Source organism: Cervus canadensis, chromosome 21 (genome assembly GCF_019320065.1).
Source record: "Cervus canadensis isolate Bull #8, Minnesota chromosome 21, ASM1932006v1, whole genome shotgun sequence".
In the NCBI taxonomy this organism is placed as follows: Eukaryota; Metazoa; Chordata; class Mammalia; order Artiodactyla; family Cervidae; genus Cervus; species Cervus canadensis.
Genome location: NC_057406.1, coordinates 25,392,566 through 25,407,996, shown reverse-complemented (window position 1 = coordinate 25,407,996; position 15,431 = coordinate 25,392,566).

The window sequence follows — 15,431 nt, the reverse complement described above, 5'->3', positions numbered from 1 at the left end:
ACAAGGACATTAAAACAGTTATGACAATTGTATTTCATATGGTCACTAAGTTAGATGAAAGACTGGACATGTCTAAGTAGAAACATGAAAATACATTTTAAAAATGCAAATCAAACTTCTAGACATGAAAGCTACAATCCCTGAGATGAAAAATACACCACACAGGGATAACAATAGATCAGATGCTATAGATGAACGTATTAGTGAATTTTCAGACCTAGAGCTAGAAACTATCCAAAAAGAAACACAGAAAGAAAACAAGATTGGAAGAAAATGAAGAGATTTTCCAGGAGTTGTGAAACATCTTCAGGTGGCTTAACACACTTGTAATTGGTATCCATGAAAGACATGGGGCAGATGTATATAGTGATATATACATCTGTATATATCACTGTATATATCTGTATAAGTGTATAGTGATCAACTTTGCTTCCATATTGGATGAAAACTATGGTGGCTCAGCAGGCAAAGAATCCATCTGCAATGCAGAAAATGCAGGAGATGTAGGTTTGAACTCTGGGTCAGAAAGCAAAATATTTTTTAAATGCAAAAGCTGAACTAATGTATGAGATATCTGGGAGGAGGAAATGGCAACCAACTCCAGTATTCTTGCCTAGAGAATCCCATGGACAGAGGAGCCTGGTGGTCTATAGTCCATGAATTGCAGAGTCAGACACGACTGAGCAGGCACGCATGATCATGATGCATGATAAACCCACAAATCCTAGAATCTCAACAAACCCCAAACACAAGACCCATGAAGAAAACTACATCAAGGAACATCATAATTGGGATGCTTAAACTCAATCATAAAAAGAAAAAATTTTTTAAAGCAGTCAGAGGGAAAAAGGCACAGTATGTACAGAAGAACAAACATAAGGAGGATAACAGACTTCTCCTTGGAAACAAGACAGGAGAAGATGGAGCAGCCATCTTTAAGGTACTGGAAAAATGACACAGTTGACAGATAATTTTATGTCCTATAAAATATACTTCAAAATGAAAACAAAATATTTTTTAAATGCAAAAGTTGAAGTAATGTATTAGAAACTATTTGGATGATATAAAAACTTTTTTCTTACTATGTAAAGTTCCCTAAAAGATAATAACATGTAAAACAAAAATAATAAAAATGAATTGAACAGATATTAAACATCATTAGTAATTAGGGAAATACAAATTAAAACCACAATGAAATACCATTACACACCTATTAAAATCTCTAAAATTAAAAATACTAGTGGGAACTTCCCTGGAAGTCCAGTAGATAAGATTCCATGCCCCCAGTGCAGGAGTCCGGGTTCAATCCCTGGATCCCTCATGCCTCAGCGAAAATGGAAAATGCTGTATGCCATAACTAAGAGCCAGCATTGCCAAATAAATAAATAAAAATTCATTAAAAAAAAAACTGATGGTGTGGAGCAAATGTAAGGCTCATGCACTGCTGGCAGAAATGTAAAATGGTATAATCACTTTAAAAAATAGTTAAACAATTTCTTTAATAGTTATACATACACCTGCTGGCCATTTCTTCTCAAGGCATTTACTTAAGATATATAAAAGCCTAAGTCCACAGAACTACTTCTACACAAAGTGGGGCTGCTGCTTTATTTGTAATTGTCAATAATTCAAATGTCCAACAACAAATGGATGGATAAACAAGATGGCAAATCCATACAATGGAATTGTTGCACCAATAAAAGGAATGAACTACTTGATACATGCAACAACATGGATGAATATCAAACTAATTATATTCAGAAAAAGAAGTCAGACAAAAAATAATACATATATAAACGTCTAGAAAATATAATCTAAATCCATACTGGTAGAAAGCAGATCAATGATTGTTTGGAGACTGAACGGAGTGATAAGGGGATTGTGATGTCCAGGTCTGTACATATGCTAAATTATATTATTATATTATTTTAAAGTTAAATTATATGCTTTATATATATATGAAGTTTACTGTGCTAACACTGCTTTAAAGTTGTTTTTAAAATATAAAAGAATGGCATTCAAGACATGGAAACAACTCAATGCTCATCAACAGATGACTGGTTTAAGAAGATGTGATATACATATGTATATATGTATACACATACATATATATAATGAATTACTTGGCCATCAGAAACATGAAATATTGCCATTTGCAACAATATGGATGGACCTACAGAATATCACACTAGGTGAAGTAAGTCAGACAGAAAAAGACAAATATCATATGATATCACTTATATGTGGAATCTAAAATATGATATAAATGAACTTACAAAACAGAAACAGACTCCCAGAAAACAAACTTCTGGTTATCAAAGAGTAAAGGGCAGAGTGGAGGAATAAAATAGGAGTATCAGAGTAACAGATAAAAACTATTTTACATAAAATAGATAATCAAGAAGGATTTACTGTGTAGCATAGAGACAACATTCAGTATCTTAATGGATATCTATAATCTATAATGGAAAATAATCTGAAAAATATATATGTATAATGGAATCACTTTGCTGTATACTTGAAACTAACAGAATGTGTAAATCAACTCTACTTCAATTCAGTTCGGTTTAGTCACTCAGTCCTGTCCACCTCTTTGTGACCCAATGCCAGGCTTCCCTGTCCATCACCAGCTCCCAGTTCTGTTCACTTCAGTCACTCAGTCGTGTCCAACTCTGCAACCCCATGAACTGCAGCAAGCCTGGCCTCCCTGTCCATCACCAGCTCCAGGAGTCCACCCAAACCCATGTCCACTGACTCGGTGATGCCATCCAACCATCTTATCCTCTGCCGTCCCCTTCTTCTCCTACCTTCAATCTTTCCCAGAATCAGGGTCTTTTCCAGTGAGTCACTTCTTTGCATCAGGTGGCAAAAGTATTGGAATTTCAGCTTCAGCATCAGTTCTTCCAATGAATATTCAGGACTGATTTCCTTTAGGATGGATTGGTTTGATCTCCTTGCTGTCCAAGGGACTTTCAAGAGTCTTCTCCAACACCACAGTTCAAAAGCATCAATTCTTCAGTGCTCAGCTTTCTTTATAGTCCAACTCTCACATCCAGACATAATACTGGAAAAACCATAGCTTTGACTAGACAGACCATTGTTGACAAAGTAATGTCTCTGCTTTTTAATATGCTGTCTAAGTTGGTTATAGCTTCTCTTCCAAGGAGCAAGCGTATTTTAATTTCATGGCTGCAATTACCATCTGCAGTGATTTTGGAGCCCAAAAAAATAGTCTGTCACTGTTTCCATTGTTTCCCCAACTATTTGCCATGAAGTGATGGGACCAGACGCCATGATCTTCATTTTATGAATGCTGAGTTTAAAGCCAGCTTTTTCACTCTCCTCTTTCACTTTCATCAAGAAGCTCTTTAATTCTTCTTCGCTTTCTGCCTTAAGGTGGTGTCATCTGCATATCTAAGGTTATTGATATTTCTCCCAGCAATCTTGATTCAAACTTGTGCTTCATCCAGCCCAGCATTTCTCATGATGTACTCTGCATAGAAGTTAAATAAGCAGGGTGACAATATACAGCCTTGACGTACTCCTTTTCCTATTTGGAACCAGTCTGTTGTTCCATGTCCAGTTCTATTACTTCTTAACCTGCATACAGATTTCTCAGGGGGCAGATAAGGTGATCTGGTATTCCCATCTCTTTCAGAATTTTCCACAGTTTATTGTGATCCACACAGTCTAAGGTTTTGGCATAGTCAATAGAGTAGAAGTAGATGTTTTTCTGGAACTCTCTTGCTTTTTTGATGATCCAGTGAATGTTAGCAATTTGATCTCTGGTTCCTCTGACTTTTCTAAAACCAGCTTGAACATCTGGAAGTTCATGGTTCATGGTTCACAGTTCACATTGTTGAAGCTTGGCTTGGAGAATTTTGAGCATTACTTTGTTAGCATGTGAGATGAGTGCAATTGTGTGGCAGTATGAGCATTCTTTGGCATTGCCTTTCTTTAGGATTGGAATGAAAACTGACCTTTTCAAATCCCGTGGCCACTGCTAAGTTTTCCAATTTTGCTGACAAATTGAGGGCAGCACTTTCATAGCATCATCTCTTAGGATTTGAAATAGCTCAACTGGAATTCCATCACCTCCACTACCTTTGTTTGTAGCGATGCTTCCTAAGGTCCACTTGACTTCACATTCCAGGATGTCTCACTCTAAGTGAGTGATCACACCACTGCGATTATCTGGGTCATGAAGATCTTTTTTGTATAGTTCTTCTGTGTATTCTTGCCACCTCTTCTTAATATTTTCTGCTTCTGTTAGGTTCATACCATTTCTGTCCTTTATTGAGCCCATCTTTGCATGAAATGTTTCCTTGGTATCTCTAATTTTCTTGAAGAGATCTCTTTTCTTTCCCATTCTATTATTTTCCTCTATTTCCTTGCATTGATCACTGAGGAAGGCTTTCTTATCTCTCCTTGCTATTCTTTGGAACTCTGCATTCAAATGGGTATATCTTTCCTTTTCTCCTTTGCTCTTCACTTCTCTTATTTTCAGAGCTATTTGTAAGGCCTCCTCAGACAGCCAATTTTTTTTTTTTTTAAATTTCTCTTTCTTGGGGATGGTCTTGATCCCTGTCTCCTGTACAATGTCACAAACCTCCGTCCATAGTTCTTCAGGCACTCTGTCTATCTGATCTAGTCCCTTAAATCTATTTCTCACTTCCACTGTACAATCGTAATGGATTTGATTTAGGTCATACCTGAATGGTCTAGTGGTTTTCCCCACTTTCTTCAATTTAAGTCTGAATTTGGCAATAAGGAGTTCATGATCTGAGGCACAGTCAGCTCCCAGTCTTGTTTTTTCTAATTGTATAGAGCTTCTCCATCTTTGGCTGCAAAGAATATAATCTATCTGATTTCAGTGCTGACCATCTGGTGACATCCATCTGTAGAGTCTTCTCTCTTGTTGTTGGAAAAGGGTGTTTGCTATGACCAGTGTGTTCTCTTGCCAAAACTCCATTAGCCTTTCCCCTGCTTCATTTTCAACTCAAAAGCCAAATTTGCCAGTTACTCCAGGTGTTTCTTGACTTCCTACTTTTGCACTCCAAGTCCCCTATAATGAAAAGGACATCTTTTTGGGGTGTTAGTTCTAAAAGGTCTTGTAGATCTTTATAGAACCGTTCAACTTCAGTTTCTTCAGCATTACTAGTCAGGGCATAGACTTGGATTACCGTGATATTGAATGGTTTGCCTTGGAAATGAACAGAGATCATTCTGTTGTTTCTGGGATTGCATCAAAGTACTGCATTTTGGACCCTTTTGTTCACTATGATGGCTACTCCATTTCTTCTAAGGGATTCTTGCCCACAGTAGTAGATACAATGGTCATCTGAGTAAAATTCACTCATTCCAGTCCATTTTAGTTCGCTGATTCCTAAAATGTCGATGTTCACTCTTGCCATCTCCTGTTTGACCACTTCCAATTTGCCTTGATTCATGGACCTAACATTCCAGGTTCCTATGCAATATTGCTCTTTACAGAATCGGACCTTGCTTCCATCACCAGTCACATCCACAACTGGGTGTTGTTTTTGCTTTGGCTCCATTCCTTCATTCTTTCTGGAGTTATTTCTCCACTGATCTCCAGTAGCATACTGGGCACCTACTGACCTGGGAGTTCATCTTTCAGTGCCCTATCTTTTTGCCTTTTGCTACTGTTCATGGGGTTCTCAAGGCAAGAATACTAAAGTGGTTTGCCATTCCCTTCTCCAGTGGACTGCATTTTGTCAGAACTCTCCACCATGACCCATCTATCTTGGGTGGCTCTACATGGCATGGCTTAGTTTCATTGAGTTAGACAAGGCCATGGTCCATGTGATCAGGTTGGCTAGTTTTCTGTGATTGTGGTTTCAGTCTGTCTGCCTTCTGATGCCCTCTCTCAGTGCCTACCGTCTTACGGGGATTTCTCTTACCTTGGACATGGGGTATCACTTCACGGCTGCTCCAGCAAAGTGCAGATGTTGCTCCTCACCTTGCTGTACAGGAGACAGGGAACAAGAAAAAGAAATGTAAAAAAGCAAAATGACTGTCTGAGGAGGCCTTTCAAATAGCTGTGAAAAGAAGAGAAGTGAAAAGCAAAGGAGAAAAGGAAAGATATACCCATTTGAATGCAGAGTTCCAAAGAATAGCAAGGAGAGATAAGAAAGCCTCCCTTAGTGATCAATGCAAAGAAATAGAGGAAAATAATAGAATGGGAAAGACTAGAGATCTCTTCAAGAAAATTAGAGATACCAAGGGAATATTTCATGCAAATATGGGTGCGATAAAGGACAGAAATGGTATGAACCTAACAGAAGCAGAAGATATTAAGAAGAGGTGGCAAGAATACACAGAAGAACTGTTCAAAAAAGATCTTCATGACCTAAATAATCATGATGGTGTGATCACTCACCTAGAGCCAGACATCATGGAATGCGAAGTCAAGTGGACCTTAGGAAGCATTGCTACAAACAAAGGTAGTGGAGGTGATGTAATTCCAGTTGAGCTCTTTCAAATCCTAAAAGATGATGCTGTGAAGGTGCTGTACTATTATGCCAGCAAATTTGGAAAACTCAGCAGTGGCCACAGGACTGCAAAAGGTCAGTTTTCACTCCAATCCCAAAGAAAGGCAAGGCCGAAGAATGCTCAGAGTACCGTATAATTGCACTCATCTCACATGCTAGCAAAGTAATGCTCAAAATTCTCCAAGCCAGGCTTCAGCAATATGTGAACCATGAACTTCCAGACACTCAAGCTGGATTTAGAAGAGGCAGAGGAACCAGAGATCAAATTGCCAATATCTGCTGGAGCATCGAAAAAGCAAGAGAGTTCCAGGAAAACATCTCCTTCTGCTTTATTGACTATGCCAAAGCCTTTGACTGTGTGGATCACAATAAACTGTGGAAAATGCTTCAGGAGATGGGAATACCAGACCACCTGACCTGCTTCTTGAGAAATCTGTATGCAGGTCACGAAGCAACAGTTAGAACTGGACATGGAACAACAGACTGGTCCCAAATAGGGAAAGGAGTAAGTCAAGGCTGTATATCATCACCCTACTTATTTAACTTCTATGTAGAGTACATCATGAAAAATGCTGGGCTGGATGAAGCACAAGCTGGAATCAAGATTGCTGGGAGAAATATCAGTAGCCTCAAATAAGCAGATGACACCACCCTTATGGCAGAAAGTGAAGAGGAACTAAAGAGCCTCTTGATGAAAGTGAAAGAGGAGAGTGAAAAAGTTGGCTTAAAGCTCAACACTCAGAAAAGTAAGATCATGGCATCTGGTCCCATCACTTCATGGCAAATAGATGGGAAACAGTGGAAACAGTGGCTGAGTTTATCTTTCTGGGCTCCAAAATCACTGCAGATGGTGATTGCAGCCACGAAATTAAAAGACACTTACTCCTTGGAAGGAAGGTTATGACCAACCTAGATAGCATATTAAAAAGCAGAGACATTACTTTGCCAACAAAGGTCCATCTAGCCAAGGCTATGGCTTTTCCAGTGGTCATGTATGGATGTGAGAGTTGGACTATAAAGAAAGCTGAGCACCGAAAAATTTATGCTTTTGAACTGTGGTGTTGGAGAAGACTCTTGAGAGTCCCTTGGACTGCAAGGAGATCCAACCAGTCCATCCTAAAGGAGATCAGTCCTGGGTATTCATTGGAAGGACTGGTGTTGAAGCTGAAACTCCAATACTTTGACCACCTCATGTGAAGAGTTGACTCATTGGAAAAGACCCTGGTGCTGGGAAAGATTGAGGGCAGGAGAAGGGGACGACAGAGGATGAGATGGCTGGATGGCATCACCGACTCAATGAACATGATTTTGGGTAAACTCTGGGAGTTGGTGATGGACAGGGAGGCCTGGCGTGCTGCAATCCATGGGGTCGCAAAGAGTCAGACATGACTGAGTGACTGAACTGAACTGACTGATGGATCATATTCCCCCCACTCTCTATTTCAGCTGCTACCAAGCACAAACTTTGGTTGCTAAGTAAAAATTAAATGTTTAATATCATCAGATCCTGGGGCTTGAGGATTTCCTGTTATGGCAGCCAGCAATACATGAACTCATGCAAGACTTGAGGAGATGAAACTCTGAGTCGAAATCCACTTAAGACAGACTGAAGAGTTCACTGATCTACTCTTATTAACTCTCAACATCCGATTCTCCTCTCTGTTCTATGTCTACTTTGAATATATATGTAGGTGCTTGGAGCACATTTATCCATGCATTATTTCAACAAATAGTTTCTAAGCATCTTCCGTGTACCTGGTATTGGGTACGAGGTATTCAGCAGTGCGCAAGACAGATGAAGTTGCTATCCTCATGTAACATATATTTAAATGAAGGACTCTGTTGAACAAATAAATTAAAGAATAGATGAATATATCAGAAGAAAAATAAGCAGTACCCGAGTCACAGTGAATGGTTTTATTCTCCAGAAAGTGTCGTGATACATAAGAATCACCACATTATGTTATGTGTGTGTGTGAAAGTTTTTCAGTCAAGTCCAACTCTTTGCGACCCTATGGACTATAGCCTACCAGGCTCTTCTGTCCATGGGATTCTCCAGGCAAGAACACTGGAGTGGGTAGCCATTCCCTTCTCCAGGGGATCTTCCCAGCCCAGGAATCGAACTCAGGCCTCCCACATTGCAGGCAGATTCTTTACCATCTGAGCCACCAGGGAAGCCCTATAGCTGCAGAAGAGAGAGGATGGAGAAGACACATGTACTTCACCATCTTAACTTGAAGTGATATCTACCCCTCCAAGAACTAATCACAACCTTCCTTATCCTCTATATTATCTGTTAAGACCATCTTATACCACTGTATGACTTAATCCCCTTTGAGCAGAAAATGCCCTAGTAAATGAATGAGTTTGAAACCATCATCTAGGAAACCATGACAGAAGAGAAGTAGTAGAGAGTGGGGAGAACTATTCATTCTCTTCCTAATCCAAAGCTAAGGGCTTTAGAGAGATACCAATGGAGAAGCACCCATTTTTGCCCATAAACCAGATTTCATTCTGTCTGGCAGTACCATTACCTTTAGAAGATGAGTACACATTCTCTTATCATAAAAAATACAGTATTTTGGAACTTACTATAAAAATATTACAGAAAGAGCTACAACACAAATCTATAGTAAGGAACTTAAAGTGATATGATAACCATACACAGTATAGCAGGGCTTTCAAGTTCAATATCTAAAGCAATAATCATTTTTAATTACTATAATGTATTTTGTATGTAAGCAATTGTAACAGCAAAATATTTTTTTAATTAGCCACATGCAGAAACTATACAAATTAGTTTAAGCCCCCATTTCCCTAAACTCAAGAGATTGCTGAAGTTCTAGCCCAAGCTCAGACATGGCTTTTGATATAAGTTCAGGCTTTTACTTTTCCTTTTCTCACATTGAAAAATCAATCCCTTCAGCCTCAACAAAAACAAACCATTTTAAAATATTAATTATCTTCTCTGTCTTTTTAAAGTACAACTATATATAAAATATGTACAAAGGGATGGAGTGGAGGAGCGGAGAGAGGCTCAGGAGAGAGTATATGTATAATTATGACTGATTTGCATTATTGTACAGCAGAAACCAACACAACATTATAAAGTAATCCTCTTTCAATTAAAAAAAAAGAAAATGTGCATGAGTAATAAATATGTAGCTCAGTGATCTGGTCTCAGTGGGAACATACTCACATATCACTCCCCAAGTTAAGAATTAGAAGAGTCTCAGACCTCAATCCACTTGTCCCCTCCTAATCATAATCCCTTCAGTCCTTCCTGGAGGCAACCTACATCCTGATGACTAATACCATAAATTAGTTTTGCCTATTTTTGAAATTTATGGAAACGGACTCATACAATATGTAATTTTTGTTCTCCCAACTTCTTATTTTGAAAACCTTTACTCCTAGAGAAAAGTTATGATTGTATTTAAAATGTCATGTATCTTAACCTAGATTTACTACTTGTAAATATTTGACCACATTTGCTCAATTTATCTCTCTTTTGATAGAGGATTGGTGGATAGATAGATAAGGCAGATAGATGAATTATTAAGAAGTAAATTACAGAATATGGTCATGAATCACATTTTTAAAAACATCATCATGCAAGTCCTAAGAATAAAGTCATTCTGTTACATAACCATAATATAATCATACTTAAGGACATTAATAATAATTCCATGATATCTAATATCCAGTCTATATTTAATTTTCCTCAAGTATGCCAAAAATGATTTTTCTAAACTCACTTTCTATGCAGTATCTAATCAGTTCTCGCTTAATATATTTGGTTGTTAACTATCTCTTTGAAAGTGAAAGTGAAAGTTGCCCAGTTGTGTGTGACTCTTTGCAACCCCATGGACTATACAGTCTGTGGAATTCTCCAGCCCAGAATACTGGAATGGGTAGCCTTTCCCTTCTGCAGGGAATCTTTCCAACCCAGGGATCGAACCCAAGTCTCCCACATTGCAGGCAGATTCTTTGCCAGCTAAGCCACAAGGGAAGCCCAAGAATACTAGAGTGGCTAGTCTATCCATTCTCCAGGGGATCTTCCTGACCCAGGAATCAAACTGGGGTCTCCTGCATTGCAGGTGGTTTCTTTACCAACTGATCTATCAGGGAAGCCCTAACTATCTCTTTAGTCTTTTTTAATCTAGTACTTAACCCCACTCTTTTTCTTCTGTGACATTTTCTTTTAAGAAAATTTGTCTTTAAAGTACCGCACACTCTGAATTTGCTTCTCTATGGTGTGAGTTAACTTGTGCCTCTATCCCCTGTATTTCCTCTACTCTACAGGTTAGGTCTGGAGGCTTCATGAATTCAGATTAAATATTTTGGGCAAGAATACTTTATAGAAATATACCCTATGTTTACACCACTTTCATATTCACTCTTCTCATATAACTTCCTTCCCAATTCTCTATGGTGTTTCCAAGAATAGCAGCAACACTAAAACTGAAGAGGTTCACTGAATGTATGGAAGAAAATCTTTCAATATATGCATGGCAGTTTAACTTAGAGGTCTGCAGCATTATTTTTTCTTTCATTGAGGTCTTAGTTCCCCATCTCTCATGATGGCAAAACAGAATCTTAAGTTTCATATAAGAAGGACAGCATTCTTTTTTTTTTTTTTAACTATTTCAGAGAGAGGTAGCCAAATATGATTTTGCAGTTACCATTTATTAAAGACAAACATTTAACAGTGCATTTTATGTCTATTGGCATCAAAAAAGGCAGAAAAGGAGGAATGAAATGAAATTAGACAATTAGGAGGCAAATAATGACCGTATTAAAGGGGTGGTTTTTAAACTTTTTAGATCATGACTTACAACTGAGTATACACAAGAAGATATAAATTGACACACACAAAAAAATTCTCATAAAACCAAACTTCATTATGTGTGTAGGAATACTGATACTTTATATCCTAGTCTCTCATTAATTTTTTGAAAGAAAAGAATCTGTGTTTTATCCCTAAAATATGTATAACCCCTAATGGTTCATAATCTGGAGTTGGTGGAGGAATGCATTAGGCTAGCTAGACTAAGTGTTTTGCAAAGAAATGAGGATGAATTGGAATAATAGCCCAATTCAGTAGAAAACTTCATTACATTTTAATTATTCAAATCAATGTTTTCCTTCAGCTTTAGCATCTTCCCAAGTGCTCAGTGGTAAAGAATGTGCCTGCCAATGCAGGAGATGTGGGTTCGATCCCTGGTTGGGGAAGATCCCCTGGAGAAGGAAGTGGCAACCCACTCCAGTTTTCTTGCCTGGGAAATCCCATGGACAGAGGGGCCTGGCCAGCTGCTGTCCACAGGGTCACAAAAGAGTCAGACACTACTTAGGGACTAAACAACAACAACAAAAAAATCAACTGGGAAAGACTTAAATTTGAATTCTCACCTAATTAGTGACTAAAGGAGTATGTTTAGTGGGGATAGGATTCCTCTGCTGTGAAATTAACATGATATCAACAAGTTCCCTGAATAAAGGTTAAAGGAGAAAGAAATGTGAAAGGGCTTGACACAACGCAACAGGTGAAGACTGTGTTTGGTTCCAGAGAGTGAGCACTAAAGCCATAGAACTACAACTGCCCTTTTCTTGAAATCAGAGTATGTAAGTCATGAGAACATTCAGAATCACTTTAGAGTGTGCCCCTGATAAACCATCACTTCCAGTGTTTTGAACTATTTGGAGAAGTGTTAAGTCAGACAGTGAGAAGCTCTGAGCCATTAAGGTCTCGGTATATAAGTAAATCCTCCCTGAGTGACAAGATTTTTAAAATGAGAAATGATGGAAATTGGCACAAATGACCAGCTCAAATGATGTGAATTTCCTGCCATGAAAACAGTCATTGAAAACCAGTAAAATGGTTTTAGATTGTGCTGGTTTATTCTTCTAAGCAGATGTGTCTCGCTTATCATTTGTTTTAATTATTCCTGATGTGTTGCCTATCACATCACAAGCTTCTTCAAAGGGAAAGGAATAAGCAGTTGTCATAACAACAAAGCTCTTCATTACCCTGGGAACCTTCGACAGCTTTATTTAAAATGAAGGAGAAAAAAGAACCCTAACCAATTAGCTTTATCAGTCTGATTCATGTTCTTAAACTGATAACAGTGTTTCCTGAAGAACTTACAATTTGATGGGGAATGTGTCATGAATATTTATGGCAACATAAAACTCAAGAAAAAATTAGCTAGCTCATTATCACTTGGAAGGTGTCTCTGGTCAAATTCCTGCCCAGTGATCCATTTGATTTTTTTTTAATGACTTTTATTAAACAAATCAAAGAATTAGCGGGACTTCTGCCAGCTTACATCCATTGGTTCAAGAACAGCAATGAGATCTATTTAGGTTTAAACTTTAAAGCCCAGGCTTCACCCTCAGCTAATCTGATTTGTGTTAAGTTTGCATTCACTTACACCGGAAACATTCTGTCCTGCCTTCACCCCTTCCTTCTCTGTGCCAGAGATACAGCGCAAGTCCCCGGAGAGTTTCAATTCGGCCCTTCTCTGCAGAATTAAAAAAGCAGATGTTTTCTTCTGGCTGCGAGAGATAAGACTGAGAAGTAATTATTGTTCGGGTCCCAAATCCCACAGGTGTTTTCATTCCTGCCCTGTGACCACAGGAAAAATAAACAGTAAACCTGAGGAGGTCTAGTTGAGGTGCTCTTCAAGTTCAGACTTGAGGCCAAATGTTTGAATACCTCCTGCACATTAAAAAACAACAACAACAACAAAAAAAACTATGCAAAAGTAGGCAAACTTTTTCTGTAAAGAACAAGATGTTAAATATTTCTTACTTATTGGGAACCTAAGGTTTCTGTTGTCACTATTCAGCATCACCATGCTCTAGTGAAGCTGTCTTAGACAATGTGTAAACCAGTGAGTTTGGCTCCATTTGGTCCTACCGTTGTTTGCGGACCCAAAAGGATTCCCAAGAAATTAGACATCTACCACCAAAGGAACAAGTGCATAAGTTCTTCAAATAAACAACAGTGAACACTTGGAAAGCATGTCCACAAAGTTGTCTGCACATATATTATTTCATTTAACCCTGAAATGAGGATTGCTCTAAGTGACAGGCATATGAATTTTTATTTTACACTTGAGAAAACTAGACCTGGGGTGCTCAGGTAACCTCCTTGCTTTTCAAGATCAAACAGCTGGTTTCTTGATGCCAGTTTTAAAGATCTTTCTACCACCTACCCAATTGTCTTGAAAACAGTGCACTTCATACGGATCAAACAGAAAGAAGTATGAATGACAACAATTTCTAACTCTTCTTCTTCTACGGGTAAGTGTAGTTAGTGCTCAAGTGAGTGAAAAAAAGATCCATCAATATTCCTCAAGGTCTTCTGAGTTTCAAGTGATGTTAACTCAAGCGTTAGACCTAGCTGAGAGTGACCAGAAAGCCAAAAAATTCTGTTCAGGAATTAACTGCATAGGCCTGATTTTCTCTAAACTGCCTACCTTCACAACCTGAAACCAAGAAGGGCTTCATCGACTGTTTGGGGGTCAAAGAAGGAAAGCTACCAGAAACAGCCCGCACTGAGATAAATGCAAGAACATTTACTGATCAGGATTGGGATATTAAAGTGCACATATAGAAGAGATTCTTTTTTACCAAAGATTGTACAGGCAACTATTACTTAATTATGACAATTATACACAGTCAGGATATTGCATTAGGAAACACAGATGCACCATCTGTTAAGGAAACATGATTTAACTGATTTTTTTTTCCCCTAGACTTTAGCCTTGTAAATATTAACTCTACGTGGTTCAGCTCAAGTAAGAGTCTCCATGAAAAACATGCCAACAGGACATCTGTAAGTCATAGCCTTCATTTCAATTCTACAAGCATCTACTGAATGTCTCCTAAGTGTCAGACACAGTAAAATAATCTCTGCCTTCAAGGACTTTATATAGTGAGCAATAAGAATAAAATACATATTTAAATGAATAAGACAAGGAAGACTTCAGGTAGGAATTGGTTTAATATTACAAGGATCTAGAGGAAAAAAGAGATCTGGAGGAAAAGAAAGGATATTTCTTAAGGAAGAGGATCAGGAGAAGCTTCAGAGTGAATTGACAGAAAAAAAAGGACAACACCTGTCCTAGCCCATAAACTGGTGTGAACAAAGATACAAGGGCAGAAAATTGAATTGGGGGTTGGGAGTTTAGTTGGTTTAGAGTTTGCCATAGTGATTAAAACTAAAATTTCAAGGACCAAGGTGCTACTGGCTGAAGGCTTTCCCCCTTCCACCCTGGTTCTTTTCTCTCTTTTGACACTGTGTCAAGGATGGGGCACCAAGACAGAAAAGTTTGACGTGAGTGGTGTGATAAAAAGACATGTTCATATGCTGAAATACAAGGAAGTCATTCATGAGTTAACTTGAATTTTATGCTAACTAAAAGAGCCTGTTGCTGGCCAATCAAACATACGTTGTACATCTGCTTTAATTATGAAAGAAAAAGGGCATGTTGACCAGAAGTAAAGAATGTCCATGATAAAAATAAAGATTAAATGCCCCTTTTCATAGGGTGCCAATGCTGGTCTTCTTCATGATAAAACTCCCTTCCCAGGGGCAAGGCCATGGTCACTCGCTGTGTACATGCTGTTCTTTAAAAAAAAAAAAAAAAACTTGAAGAAATGTAACTCTGACTTGTTTAATGCACTTTGTTCTGACAAGACATAAAACTTTGTTGGCAAGTCAGTTTCTCAGAGTTATACGGAAAGTGGGGACTGGGTTAGCCCTCAGTTTGGCTCAAATAAAACTCCATGCTTGGGGGCATCCCTGGTGGTCCAGTGGTTAAGAATCCACCTTCTAATGCAGGGGACGTAGGTTCGATCCCTGGTCCAGGAAGATCCCACATGCCCACCACTAGAGAGGCCCACACA